Raw genomic sequence first — 14,407 nt, 5'->3', positions numbered from 1 at the left:
GGCTTGAGAGTGTCTTTTCTCACCTCATAGATCTGCTTAAGCTGTCGAATAACCAACTCAGAGTCGCCATAGATCTTGAGCTGCTCCAAGTCTAATCAAAGACTATCTCCAACCCAATTGTAAGGGCATGATATTCCGCCTCGTTATGGGAACCGGCTTCGGTGAGAGAGAAAGAATCAAGCAATACTCCTCCTTTCAGAGTCATGAATACCACTCCAGCGCCTCCTCAGTCAGATTGGAAGGCTCCATCGAAGTACATCTCCCACGCGTGAGCCAACTCTACACATAATACTTCTTCATCAAGGAGCTCACTTGATAAAGGAGATTCTGCTAGTACAGGACGTGCTACGAGAAAATCAGCCAAATCTTAGCCCTTGATGGCCTTTTATGGGACATATGTGATGTTGAATTCCATCAGCAGTAATGCCCACTTACCATGACATCCTGATAAGCATGGGGCATGTCATGAGAAACTTTACAGAATCTGCTTTTTATATAAGTTTTACTTCATGACAGAGCAAGTAGTGGCAGAGCTTTTGTACTGTGAAGATTAGGGCCAAGCATATTTTCTCTATAGGGGGATAATTCTTCTCAACCCCTTACATCTTGCAGCTAAGATAGTATAACGCGGCCTCTTTTCCTTCGTCATTGTTATGTGCCAATAACACCCCAAGTGACTCATCCAGAGCCGTCACATATAGGATGAGGGGTTTTCCAAGCATCGGTGTAGAGAGCACTGGAGGATTGAGTAAATATCACTTGATGTCATCAAGAGAGGCCTGACATGCTTCATCCCAGATGAATGGGGTATCTTTATTCAACAGGTGTGTAAAAGGGTTACAGCAACCCTATAGGTTTGAGATGAACCTGCGAATGTAAGCCAGCTGCCCTTGGAGGGATCGCATCTCTCGTAATGTTGTTGGTGATGGCATTTCCTATATCACCTTGATCTTAACTGGCTCAACTTCCAACGCTTGGTTTCTAACAATGAACCCCAAAAACTTTCCTGAACGCATGTCAAAAGCGCATTTCAGCGGGTTCATTTTGAGCTAATGAAGGCATAACCGCTAGAACACCCTTTCAAAGTCTCTCATATGAGCGTCTTTCTCTTCAGATTTCACCACCAAGTCATCTACGTAACATTCCACCTCTTTGTGTATCATGTATTTAAAGATGGTCATCATTGCTCTCTGATATGTGGCATCAACATTCTCTAATCCAAAAGGCAACATTGTGTAGCAGAAGACCCCTTTGGGAGTCACAAACGCGGTGGCTTCCTTATCTTCTAGTGCCATCCGTATCTGATTATACCTGGAGTATCTATCCATGAAGGAGAAGATCTGACAGTGAGTCGTATAATCAATGAGCATCTCCATGAATGGCAATGGGAAGTCGTCCTTGGGGCAAGCAGTATTCAAGTCGTCAAAGTCGATGCAGACCCTAATTTGGCCATTTTTCTTCTTGACTAGAACAGCATTTGCCAGCCACTTTGGGTACTTGACTTAACGAATGAAGCCTGCTTGCCTGAGTTTGCTGACCTTGGCATCTATCTGCATTTCGAGATCAGGCCTGAACCTCCTTGATTTCTGCTTGACGAGCTTGAGAGAGGGATTGATGCCGAGATGGTAAACCGCGACTTGAGGATCTAAACCAGGCATTTCATGGTAGTGCCAGGAAAATACATCTCGGTTTGCTCGCAAGAAGGTAGTGATATTTTCTTTCTCCTCTGGAAACATATTTGTCGAGATGAAAGTGGGTCTGGGATCGGCCTCATCCCTTAGATTTATCTCTTCGAGTTCATTGGCTGTGGCTTGACCGCCTTCTTCCCATACTTATGGGGCCTCTTGCAACTCCTCATCATTAGCTCATAGGTCTTCTCATTAATCTCAAGTGCAAAGACCCATGATCTTGACATCTCCACTTCCAATAGAGTTCCAGTGTAGGTCATGATTTCTACACCTTTCTCGAACTGAGGAATAGAAGGGTCGACCTCAAATATGGATTGCATATCATGCTACAAGAGTTTGACTTGAAAGTTATATGGAAGTTGAGATTCAGCGATTGTGGGGCCAGAGGCACCATCATATGAATCGCTCAGTCTTTGCATGGGTATCTGCAGTGTTTGCCTCGCGCTAGCTGATACTTCATAGACCTGTATCATGTGGAAAGCTTCCTGAGAATATAAATTGTGCCCTCTTGATTCTCCCAGCCGTTGCTCAAAGTCAGGCTCAAGAGGCCACTGAGGTTTCTTTGGCTTTGACTTCTTGCACTTCTTTGTGGAAGAAGATGGATGTGACTTGGCTTGAGCTGCCAAGGCATTAGCAACTATTAAGAATCTAACTACCTGGGCTAGCGTCTTTTTCAACCGCCTCCGTTGCGTCCTGCTTATATTGGTTCCTTCACGTTATTTGTCAAGAGCCTCGAAGTCTGGACATCCCAGGTTATACCTGCAGGAGACATAGAAGAGGAGAGGGAAGAAGAAGAAGATGATGATGATGAAGAGAAGTCAGTAGGTGAGGGACTTTTATGGTCATTCCCCTCATCGGACCGATTTGGGTTGCTTTTTATGTCATCACTAGAGTTGGACGTGTGACGGTAGCCTTTTAAGTCATTCCCCTGCTACGACCGTTGGGGAGTGCTTTTAACATCGTCACCCTCATTGGACGTTCTCTGAGCAGAAGATGGCTCAGGGACATCCTCTTGATGAGATGAGGAAGGAAGGATGATCGCGCCGGGGATGAAGTCCTGTAAGGTCAGCAATGGGGGAAGAGGTCTGAGAAATTCTTGCTCAATTAGTGGTTGAGCGGTCTTGTTTCTCCGGCGAGCAGCCCTTGGTGCCTGTCTCTTCCTGGTTTTCCTTGGAAATGCTTGATTCGTCTCGCTAGTTTATGAACTGCCCTAGCTTGACGAATTGCTTCTCGTCTTAAGGACTTGAGTCTGCTCCGCCCATGGTGGACTATTCATGGCTGGGAAGTTGAGGGGTCAGCAGAATCTGAATCATCATGACCCAGGTCTTGTGTCAGGAGGCCCTCTCGCACAGATGGAGCAGTGACTTGGGGATCTCTTTCTGGAATGTTACAAGGCCCTTGGCATCCCTGTATTTTCTTCACGATTATATCATGGAAATTGGAGCGTTCGCTCAGGTCGTGGCCCCATATCTAATGGTACGGTCACCAATGGTTCTCATTTCCCTGACCAAGGCGTCAAGGCTGCCTTGCCAATTTTAGTGTGATGAGGCCTTCTTGAAGCATCATAACGAACAAGGCACAATGGAGATCGGGCGCTTCATCTTCCTCTTAGACTGTCACTACGTGGGAAGTTTCTGCTACCCCGAATGCTTTCTTTAGCTCTTCAAGCTTTATCTGACCCTTCTGGATCAAGGCTTCATTGATATCTTTTCACGTGTAGCATTCCTTTGTGGAGTGGTTCATCCTCTGATGATAAGCATAGTGATTCGCATGGGTATCCAGTCCAGCTTAATCAGAGAACTTGGTCTCTAGCAGCTTGATCATGTTTTGTTCGAGTAATAATCAGAGTAGTGCGGGGACCCATTCCTTTTCAAAGGGGTAGACTTTATTCATATACATCGTCCAATAATTATCTCGATTAAGGTTCGCAAGTGGGAGTACTCGATTGTATGACTATTATTGTTTCCTTTCGTGAGGAGTTGTCGTTGTGTTTACCCCTTTGGAGAGGTCCAAAGTTTGGGAGGGAGCCTTCTTTGGATCATTGACAGTGACGGTTGAACTGATCACTCCTTTCTGTTGGTTGCCCCAGGTATTGGCTCAAGAGCTACCATTGCCCCGGTTGTTTCCTTAGCTTGCAGATTGTTTTTGTGACCCACTGTGATGGCGTGACAAGCATTCTATGCGGACTGACTTAGAGATCAGCTCTAACATGGAGGTCAGATTGGAGGCCTCAACATGTAGAGAAATCTCAAGTCTCATGTTTCACACACAGGTTTGAACTGCTTCCTTCTCGGGCATTGGATTAGGATGGAGAGCAGCCAAATCTCTCCATCTTGCTATGAATTGATCGACGGGTTCATCGGGTTCTTGGATCAAAGTGAGAAGCTCGATGGTTTGGACCTCTCTCTCGACTTCGTAGAAGCGTTGATGGAACAGTTTCTCTATTTTCTCCCAAGTGTGTACTAAGTTTGGGGGAAGCCGAGCATACCACTGAAAAGTCGAGTCGTCAAGGGTTTCAACAAACTGATGGAGAAGGAGTCGCTCGTCCACCGCTATCTCTCCACATGCCGCCTGGAAATGGGCGATATGCTGGTGTGGGGAGGTTGTACCATTGAACAGGGAAAACTCCGCATACCCAAGATCTGTCTGCTCTTTAAGCTATGGGTTACCATAGCGTCAATGTCTGCCTATGAGACAGGGTGCGGGATAAAATTGTCTTGTGAGGTAGGAGAGGGAGGTTGCCTTGGAGGTGCATCATCTGAGTGATGGGAGTTGGCCTCATGAGGGGATACATTGACTGGGGACCGCGTGCTTTCCATGCAATCGATCTTATCCATCAGTGTGTGCATCATGTCTTCGAACCTATTCATGGGTTCTTCCTTGCTGTCGTTAGGTTCGTTTACAACCATAACGCTGACCGTTTTTTCGTGGAGGTCAGCCTTGGGTGAAGTTGAGGGCTTTCAAGCTTGGTGAATCACATGCGGCAGATCGGTCAACAAGGGCTCAGCATGCCCTGAATGTACTCGAGTCTTGTATACCGATCGTGTGAGGACTGGCTCTTGATGGTCTTGGGATTGCGGCTGCTGAGTCTTTGGGTCATCTTCTACGACATTGACCACAGTGCAGGATTGACGAATTTCTTCTTCAGGCATTGTCATTTGAAGAGGGTAGAAGGGGTTCTGGTGAAGGGGGTCATTAAAGCTGGGTGCCTCGACCGTCTTGGTTACTTCCCTAGTCAGAATTCACAGACCCCTATCACGTTTGGCTTTGAGGTTTTGATGGACCTCATGCCAGAACTACGATCAGGACTGCGGTTAGTCATCCCTTCTCGCATAAGAAAGAGTTGTTTCCATCAGGTGAAGCAACGGGTGTGGGCCAGAAAGTGGAGTCATCCTAGGCCGGGGAGAATGAAGGACTTGATCTCCCATCAGGTCTTTGCCCCAAGCCCTCTTATGGGCTCTAGAGGCATGACTAAGATGACAGGGCTAGTTCAAGATGGTACTCTTGGGGAAGGTCGTCGAATACCAGGGCTAGAGGTGCTTGCTCGAAAGAGGAGGGGCAGGTAGGAGAAGGGTCGACTCATGACGAAACTTGAGTTGGGAGCGAAGGGCGGTCTATGATGGCGACAAGCGTGTAACCCTTGAGGTAGGATCACGGGTGACCTTGGGGTCAACTAGGGCTCGATCAAGTGGTCTGGTCTTAGGAGGTCGAGAACTGCGAGCAGGTGTTTGTAAGAGAACAGGTGAAAGCATGCATCTTACAGAGTGCGCTAATGTGTGCTGAGTAAGAGGACGAGAGGGTTGTCTTCTGTGTACTCGAGATGAGGCAGCAATGGCGTTGCCCTGAGTGGTAGGATGCACATGCATAATGTGTACAGGACTTGACCTTAGGAGGCTTGATGCTAGACGTTGAATCGAGGTAACATAAGAATTGCCCCGAGGTATGGCTCGAGAGGATGGCCCACGAGCCTTAGGTTGTGTGCGAGAGGTGGAGGCCCCAAGGTCTCCACCTCGATGAGTTGAGCCTCTAAGTATAGAGAATCGTGGTGGTGCAGGAATAAGGGGGGTAGCCTTGCGGTGCCCCACAAAAGTAATGGCAACTTCCTTGCCTTTTGCAGAAAGGGACTGGGCAGCCTTCCGATATACCTCAGTAATACGACCGACAAATGACTTGCCGATGACAAGGTGCATGCTGTGAGTTGTGGCGTATGTGCCAGCAATGCAGAGTGCTTTGGTGGAGGTTCCACCAGAGCTAGAAGATGGGGAGTTAGGGACTTATAAGTCCCTTCTCACACTTATCTAGGTTAAGACCTGGGAGCTAGACACTAGGTCTTTGCTCAGAAGGACAGTTGGGAACGAAGTTCAAGGAACCTATCCCCGAAGACATTCACGAATGCAGGGATGAGAAAATCCCTGATCCAGATAAATGGGTTAAGAAACCAGGAGCCATGCGTGTGTAGAAAACAAAAAACCAAGAAGAAACTAGCCAAACAAGGATGATCCGACAAGGGGTAGTGTGTCCCCAGTGGAGTCACCAAGCTGGTTAGATACCTCGACCTCACCCTCCATGTCGGGATGACCTGGTGGCACGTGTCTCGGGTTTTAGGGGAACCTGGGACTTGAGGTCGCTCTCTCGAGAACCTTGTTTGGAAACAATGGCAAGTATACCAACCTATGAGATAGGAATTTTAATGTGGGGTGGAACACACCTCACCTGGGTCCGTGACTCACTCGAGCTGACTCATGCGGGCGACCTCTTAAATCATGACGAAAAGCCCCCCAGTCCAACAACTGGTACAAAATAACCTCCCTTGGCATGTACCTCTTGTTTTTGCAATCACACACATGTGGTTAATTTACAAGACAAGTGGGCCAAGTGAGCCCTCCTTGTCTTTGGGTGTATGCACATAGGCATGCACATTCAAAAGGAGAAAAAAGTAAGAGGATAAATGAAAAAAGAAGAAAGAGATAGAATGGAGGAATGGGGAAGAGAGAAATTTGACCAAATGGCTAAACTAATACAGTAGCAAGGCCAGCAAGTGATTGACCCGGCGGGTAGCAAGATGGCCACGGTAACTCAAACCGGTACAACGGCAATACTACTAGACGACAGAACGATCACCGACCAGCCTGGCACGATGGCTAGCCTATCATGACAATAAGACGTGCATGGTAACTAAGACCGTTACAATAGCAATACTGCTTGACGACAAGACTACCACAGCAGTGTTTGACTTAGCCTCCCTTGGTCAAACAGGAGGGAAAGAGAGGATAAAGAAAAGAGAAAGAGAGGCATGCACAGTACTACTGATGTTGTGCATGTGAGAAGAAGAAAGAGAAGAGAGAGACAGGAAAAGAAGAGGAGAGGAGCAGTGAGAAATAAGAGAAAGGGGGAAGAAGAAAGAAAAAAGCAAGATAAGGAAGAGGAAGAAAGAGAGAGAGAAGAAAGAAGGGGAACATTAACGGCGATGAGGTCTCGCTGTCCATGACAGAGGAGAGAGAAAGGGAGAGAAGCATGGATGATGATGAGCTTCTACCGTCCATGATAGAGGACAGAGAAAATATGGATGGAATGAGCTTCTGTCGTCCATGACAGAGGAGAGAGAAAATAGGGACGGTGATGATCTTCTGTCATCCATGACAGAGGAGAGATAAAATATGGACTTTGATAAGCTTCCACCATCCATAACAGAGGAGAGAAAACATGGACAGCGATGAGTTGTTGCTGTCCATGACAGAGGAGACAAAAAGCATGGATGGCGATGAGCTTCCGTCGTCCATGATTTAGGAGTAAGAAGAGAGAGAAAATATGGACGATAATGAGCTTCCGTTGTTCATGACAGAGGAGTAAGAAGAGAGAGAAAACATGGACGGCGATGAGCTTCCGCCATCCATGACAAAGGAGTGAGAAGAGAGGGAAAATATAGACGACGAAGAGCCTCCACCATCCATGATAGAGGAGTAAGAAGAGAGAGAAAATATGGATGGTTATGAGCTTCCACCGTCCATGACAGAGTAGTGAGAAGAGAGAAACATGGACGGCGATGAGCTTCCGGTGTCTATAACATAAAAGTGAGTGAATAAAAAAAAATATAGACGACGATGAGCTTTCGCCGTCCATGACATGGAAAAGAGAAGAGAGAAAAAACATAGACGACGATGAGGTTCTGCCGTACATGACATAGGAAAGGGAGAAGATAGAAAACATGGATGACAATGGGGTTACGCCATCCATGATAAAGGAGTAGGAAGAGAGAGAAAATATGAACGACGGTGAGCTTCTTCCATCCATGATAGAGGAGGAAGAAGTGAGAGAAAACATGGACGGCGATGAGCTTCCATTATCCATGATATAGGAGTGAGACAAGGGAGCTTTGACAGAGGCCTGGCCCGCCACTCGGGTTAAGGCCCTGCTCACTGTTTATGTCCCAGGAGTAGGAAGATATCACACTTGGTGATAGGCTCCGCCATGTATGAACAGAGAAGAGAGAGAGAGAAGAGAATAGGGAGAATGGAGGAAGAGAGAGATTAAGAATGCGAGTAAAAAGAGGAAATGTTGAAGAGAGAAAGAAGGAAAGTGAATAAAGAAGATCAGAAAAGAGAGAGGAAAAAGAAAGAGATAGACGAGAGGAGAGTGAAAGAGAGATGAGAGGAGGAGAGAGAGATAGACGAGAGGAGAGAGAAAGAGAGAGATGAGAGGCAGAGAGAGAAAGAGATAGACGAGAGGAGAGAGAAAGACAGAGAGAGGAGGAGAGCAAAAGTTACTTTCACTAAAAGGTATCGAACTTTTTCTTCTCTCTTCTCTCTCTCTCTCCAAGACGTGCCCACAATTTCAATATGAAAAGTCCCAAATTTTATTCATGAGATTCAAAAAAATGAGGGGTCTGTGACAATTAGGTTTAGCATGTACTAATAGAATTGGGCCTTAAACATGGGTGTACGCTAACAAACTATCTAAATTGATAATAATTACAATTTAATTGAATTGAAAGAAATTCTAAAGATGGATGTAAAAGGATTGTTTTGCCCCTGCCTAACAATACATGAAATTTGAAAACAGTCCCTGTTGTTGCCTTAGAACTTGCGTGATCTTCCATGGATGATTCGAGGTTGCTCCGGTGCCTGTTTGACCAAAAGATGATTGCTTTTCTGTCGGACTCGGCATGACGATCGATTTGATATCAACTTCGAGCCACGGATCACGTTTTTAAGCCACGATCATGCGACTCAAAATTTTTACAGATCTTAAAGACTTCTGATCGATAGTGTGCTTGTTTCTTAATTTTTTTTATTTGGTTTCTTCTCTAAATTGCACTGAGCATGTTGTCACGATCACGCATGACCTTAAACACGCCTCCATACATATTTTTACCACCTTCATTTCCTCCCCAGTGAGTCAAGCTTCATTATCCTTTTATGAACTAGCCATATTCCCCAGCGAGTCAAACCCATACTCACAAAATCACAGTGAGTCATTCCATCATCCATACTCACCGTCACCTAGTGGGTCACCCCTTATCCACCTTTCATATAAACACAATCCATCACTCACAAACAGTCTCGTTCCATCTCCCCCACGTGAGTCACCACCATCATACTCACCATATGGCCTCTATAGACCGTCATCTATCTCCATAATGGTCCAGCTGTATGACCTTAAACTATAGTGCACGTCCTAGCCGCATGACGATAAATTGCTTTGCTCAGGTCTCGGAAGTATGACCTTAAACACGCCCCTACAAGAATAAAAAACCGGGCATGGTGTAAACCCAAAAGGGGAATGCCATGAGTCAAAAGAACGGACAGGCATGGTCACGAAACCATGAGTAAGAGAGTTACGTAAATAAAAACCGGGCAAGGTGAAAACCCGAAGGGGCACCGTTAGTAAGAATGGAAAGAAGGCAAACATGATCGTTAAGTCATGGGTAAAAGAGCCTAATAAAAAGGAGATTGATGAAAACAGTCTTTATGACACTACTTCTCTCAGTCCAAGTGAAATCTCGAAAGGACGCTTGGACCAATAAGCAGGTTGATGCAGCGTCCACCACCATAAGCCGCTTTAGCAAGCATTTCAAGAAAAATTCTTGGTAGCAGGACGTCCTGTTATCAAGACCCAAAAACAAGAGACTGTCAAACCAGGCAAAACAAGCTTGGTGAGGCTACAAATAAAGCCACTCCATCGTCCAACAAGGTGTAGATGTTAAAATCATCCCTCCAGATACCACACAGATGAGAAACTATAAAATCAGGTCAATACCTGCCCACAACAACCAAGGTGAAGTCAACCGAGGCCGCCTCGCCAAAATCCCTCCCTAGCCGGACCAGACATTCAGGACAAGCCAACAAAACCCAGACTGGGCTCGACAGGATGGGGCCCACGGAGGTACCCTGCTTGTCAAAGCAAACCTGATGTAGCAGTAAACAAAGTAACAAAAAAGTCCGACGAGGGTGAAGACGCTAAAAGCATCTCGTACATCCAATGGGGTGTAGACTCTAAAATCATCCCTCAAGTCTCTACGTCTGGGTCCACAACAAGGTCCCCAGCGATCTGAACCCCTTGGTCACCCCTCCGGGAAGCAGCTTCGCATGAGTATCCCTTTGATGTTCATGTGATCTGACGGCCAAGAAGAAAACTAAAGTCCAATGACCAATTTTGATTCTGAATGTTGCCCTTCTCGCTTCTCTCGAAGCGCAACATTCGACGGGGAAAGTTGTATGAGATCATTTTTCATCACTTGTATCCCTGGTACGAATAAGGAGAGAGCATTTTGCGACCAAGGCCAGCAGGTCCCAAAATGCCTGTGGACTACGGAAGCCATACATCAATAAGTTTTGATCTAGAAGTGAAATTTCCAGCAGTCTCATAATGGCCCAAGAATATTCAAGATCGTGTCTAAGAGTCTCCTAAGAACACCTGTTAAGTTTCAGCCCAATTCAACGAGTTTTAGGCAGCGCAGACGTCAAAACAGCCTCCGGAAATTATGCCTCTATCATGCTGAAAATGAATTTAAACTACAGTACCACTATCGGAGAGTAAAATAGTCTGCAGACCATCACCATTAGATTTAAAACGTTCGGAAACCCTTGGGTACCAATTTTCAACGCATGTCGACTTTTTTAGAGCAAGTTATGACCAATTTTCCCAAAATGGATAGGCCGTACACTAATATGGTGCACCTTAGGCGAACCAGTTTCCATTAATGGAAACTGTGCTTCACAATTTGAGGGGGAAACTTTTCATGGTCGTATCTTCCTCATCCAAGGTCGGATCGTGCTCAAATTTTGGAAGCGCGTTCGTCTCGTCGACCCGATCGATTTGATATATGGGACTCGCGATGACAATGCCTGAGTCAAGAGAAATTGGAGAGAGACGACCGCTGGAAAATTTCAAAAGTAGCAGGGAATTTTCAGCAGCATGTCTCTTCAATCGAAACCTCACATCACCGCGCTCGCACATCGCATCGATGCAATATCGGACTCGTTACAGCCACAAGGTTGAGAGCCTCCGAACGCCGCGCGTGATGGACAATCGGATTTGTCAAAAATTAAGGATGAACTGTAGTAAATTCCAGCCAAAGTTTCCCAATTTGGAAAACGGTCGTTCAAGCACCAAATCGAGTCGTTCTTTTTGCAGAATGATCGTGACGACTTGCTCGTTACGCTACAGTGAAAAAATCAATAAAAAAAATGAGAAACGGACTGAATCTTAAATCTAAGATGACATGTTTTTCCATGTTTTTGCCGCGTCATGATCATGGTTCAAAACTTAACTTCATGGCTCGAAATTGGTACCAAAACGATCGTCTTCTTGAGTCTATCAACAATACAATATTCTTTTGGCCCGACAGTACCCTAAAAAGCCTCGAATCAGCCACAAAAAATTCGCATGGGTGAACGGCCATTGTAGCAACTGATTTGAAATTTCACAGATTGTTGATACAGGGGCAAAATCATCATTTTGTCCCATTTTTTTGGAATTTATTTAATTCACTTAATTGTTAATTTTTAACAATTAGGTCAAAAATCGATTGTACACCCATGTTTGGGCCCCACCTCTATATAACCAAGCACACACGTCATATAATGAACCCCTGACTTCAATAAAAAAAAAAATTTATTTTGCCTTAAGTGTAAGTCACGACTTGGTGAGTGAGGGAGGAGAGAGAAAATTTTGAAAGAAACCTTCAAACATCCAAGTAATTTTCTCTCACTTTTTTCTCTCTCATCTTTCTCTCTCCACTTTCTCTCTCCACTTCCTCTCTCCTCTTTCTCTTTCCTCTTTCTCTCTTTTGCTTGCTTGACCAAAGGGCAAGCTGAGCCTTATGCTACCGCGTCAGTCTTGTTGTCGAGCAGTCTAACTGTTGTGCCGATCTAGTCACCGTACCCATCTAGCTTCCGCGTCAGACCAATCAGCCGTCGTGCTAATCTCATAGCCAAACAGTTTAGCGGTCGTTTCGGTCTAAGTCACTGCCTGTCTAACTGCCGCGTCAGACCGATCGTCACGCCAGTCTTGCCACCTTGCCGCTTGCCTCTCTCCCTTTTATATTTGCTCGGCAGTACCCTCTCTTTCTTGTCTTTTCTCTCTACACGTTCACCCACTTCTGCTGTGCTCCCTCATGTTCACTCTCCCCTTCACTCGCATAGTGCACCCTCAAGACCACCCTCCACCCTTTTGCATGAAAATCCTTCACATCGACCCTCTCACGTGACACCCTCTCGTCCATCCTCTCACATGACACCTTCACGATCCCCCAACCTACACCCACACGGCAGTAACTTACCGTGCACCCCCCTCCTCAATCCACCTCGACCACCATCTTCGTGCCAGGTGCCACCCTCAATCCTGCCGAGACAACTCTCGCACTGCCGTACACCGCCCTCAGTCCTGCCGAGCCAACTCTCACACTGCCGTGCGCCACCCTCAATCCTGCTGAGCCCCTCTTCACTGTCATCCACCTCCACCATCTTCCTGAAGTACGCCACCCTCAACCCTGCCGAGCCCTTCTTCCCACTCGCCTTCATCTCTACCGTCCGAGCCACCCCACTGCTGCTTCCCCTTTTTTCTCACTGCTGCATCACACTTCTCCGCCACCTTTGCAGCCACCCCTCTTTTTCTTCGTCCCCTCTCTTAGCCTCTGCACCCCTCTTCTTCTTCGTCTCCTCTCTTAGCCTCTGCAGCTACCTCTCTACCATCTCTTCTACCCACCTGCTCACAGCTCCCCCTTTCTCTCCGCCATCTCCGCCCCATTCAGCTGCGACCAAGCCCCAACCTTGCTCAGCCACCTTTGCCATCTCTCATCCACTCGCGAGCCAGCTCACGACCTCACCATCAACACCTACAACCGGGCCCCTTTCCTCGCTCTCAGCCACCTTCGCCTTCCCTTTTCAAATTCTTGCTCCCTCTCTCTCTAGAAAACCCAACCATACCTCTGCAGCCAGCCACTGTCCTCTCTCTCTCCAAAGAACCCCACCATAAACACCTTCACCGCCCCTCACGCTCATCTCTGTCGTGCTCTCTTCGCCCTGCTCCCTCACTGCGTTTTCTCTCACTAAACCTCCCCAAACGAAAAACCCTTATTTTCTTTTGTTTCGTTCATTTTCGTTTCGCCCCTTTTTGTTTCGTGATATTTTAGTTCCCCATCGCACCTTGTTTAAAAAACGGATCGGTGATCCGGATCTGGCTTCCAAAAAATCGATCCCGATCGACGAATCGGCGATCCGGATCGAAAATAGGGTGAATCAGTCAGAATAAAGCTTAAAAAAAATTCGAAAAAATTATTAAAATTCATTATAAATATTTTTTTTTAAGAATTCAATAAAAAATGAGGGTACTCCATTAAAAATTTTCATGTTTTTGAATGAATATGCGAATATTGATATATTCTTTCCCTGCATGAACCGCCATTTAGCATTTAATTTACAGTATTTCGTGTTCATCCCTACACTGTTGCTGTTGGGAATCGATATGTGAATAATATGGCTGGGATAGGGTGGCCTCAGAATCATTATCTCTCTCATTTTCTCTTTGAATAATATGGATTAAAAAAAAAAAAAAACAAATTTTCAAAAAAATCGATCATGGATTAAAAAAAAAATCACAAATTTTCAAAAAATTCTATCATGGATTACAAAAAAAAATTCGATCATGGATTAAAAAAAAAAAATCACAAATTTTCAAAAAATTTAATCATGGATTACATAAAATTCGATCATGGATTACATAAAATTCGATCATGGATTACAAAAAAAAACAAACAAAAAAAAACAAAAAATTCAATCGTGGATTACAAAAAAAGAAAAAAACAGTTCGATCATGGATTACAAAAAATTCAATCATGGATTACAAAAAACTCTATCATGGGTTACAAAAAAAGCAAAAAACAAAAAATTCAATCATGGATTACAAAAAAAAAAACAAACATTTCGATCATGGATTACAAAAAAAAAACAAACATTTCGATCATGTATTACAAAACATTCGATCATGGATTACAAAAAATTCTATCATGGGTTACAAAAACAAAAAAAAAAAACAAAAAAATCGATCATGGATTACAAGAAAAGAAAACAAACATTTCGATCATGGATTACAAAAAATTCTACTATGGGTTACAAAAAACCAAAAAATTCGATCATGGATTACAAAAAAACAAAAAAAATTTGATCATGGATTACAAAAAAATCGATCAAGTATTACAAAAAAATCTATCATGGATTACA

Source organism: Amborella trichopoda, chromosome 3 (genome assembly GCF_054954075.1).
Source record: "Amborella trichopoda isolate Santa Cruz 75 chromosome 3, AtrichopodaSantaCruz75HAP2 v2.0, whole genome shotgun sequence".
Taxonomy (NCBI): Eukaryota; Viridiplantae; Streptophyta; class Magnoliopsida; order Amborellales; family Amborellaceae; genus Amborella; species Amborella trichopoda.
Note: the sequence above shows the minus strand (reverse complement) of the source record.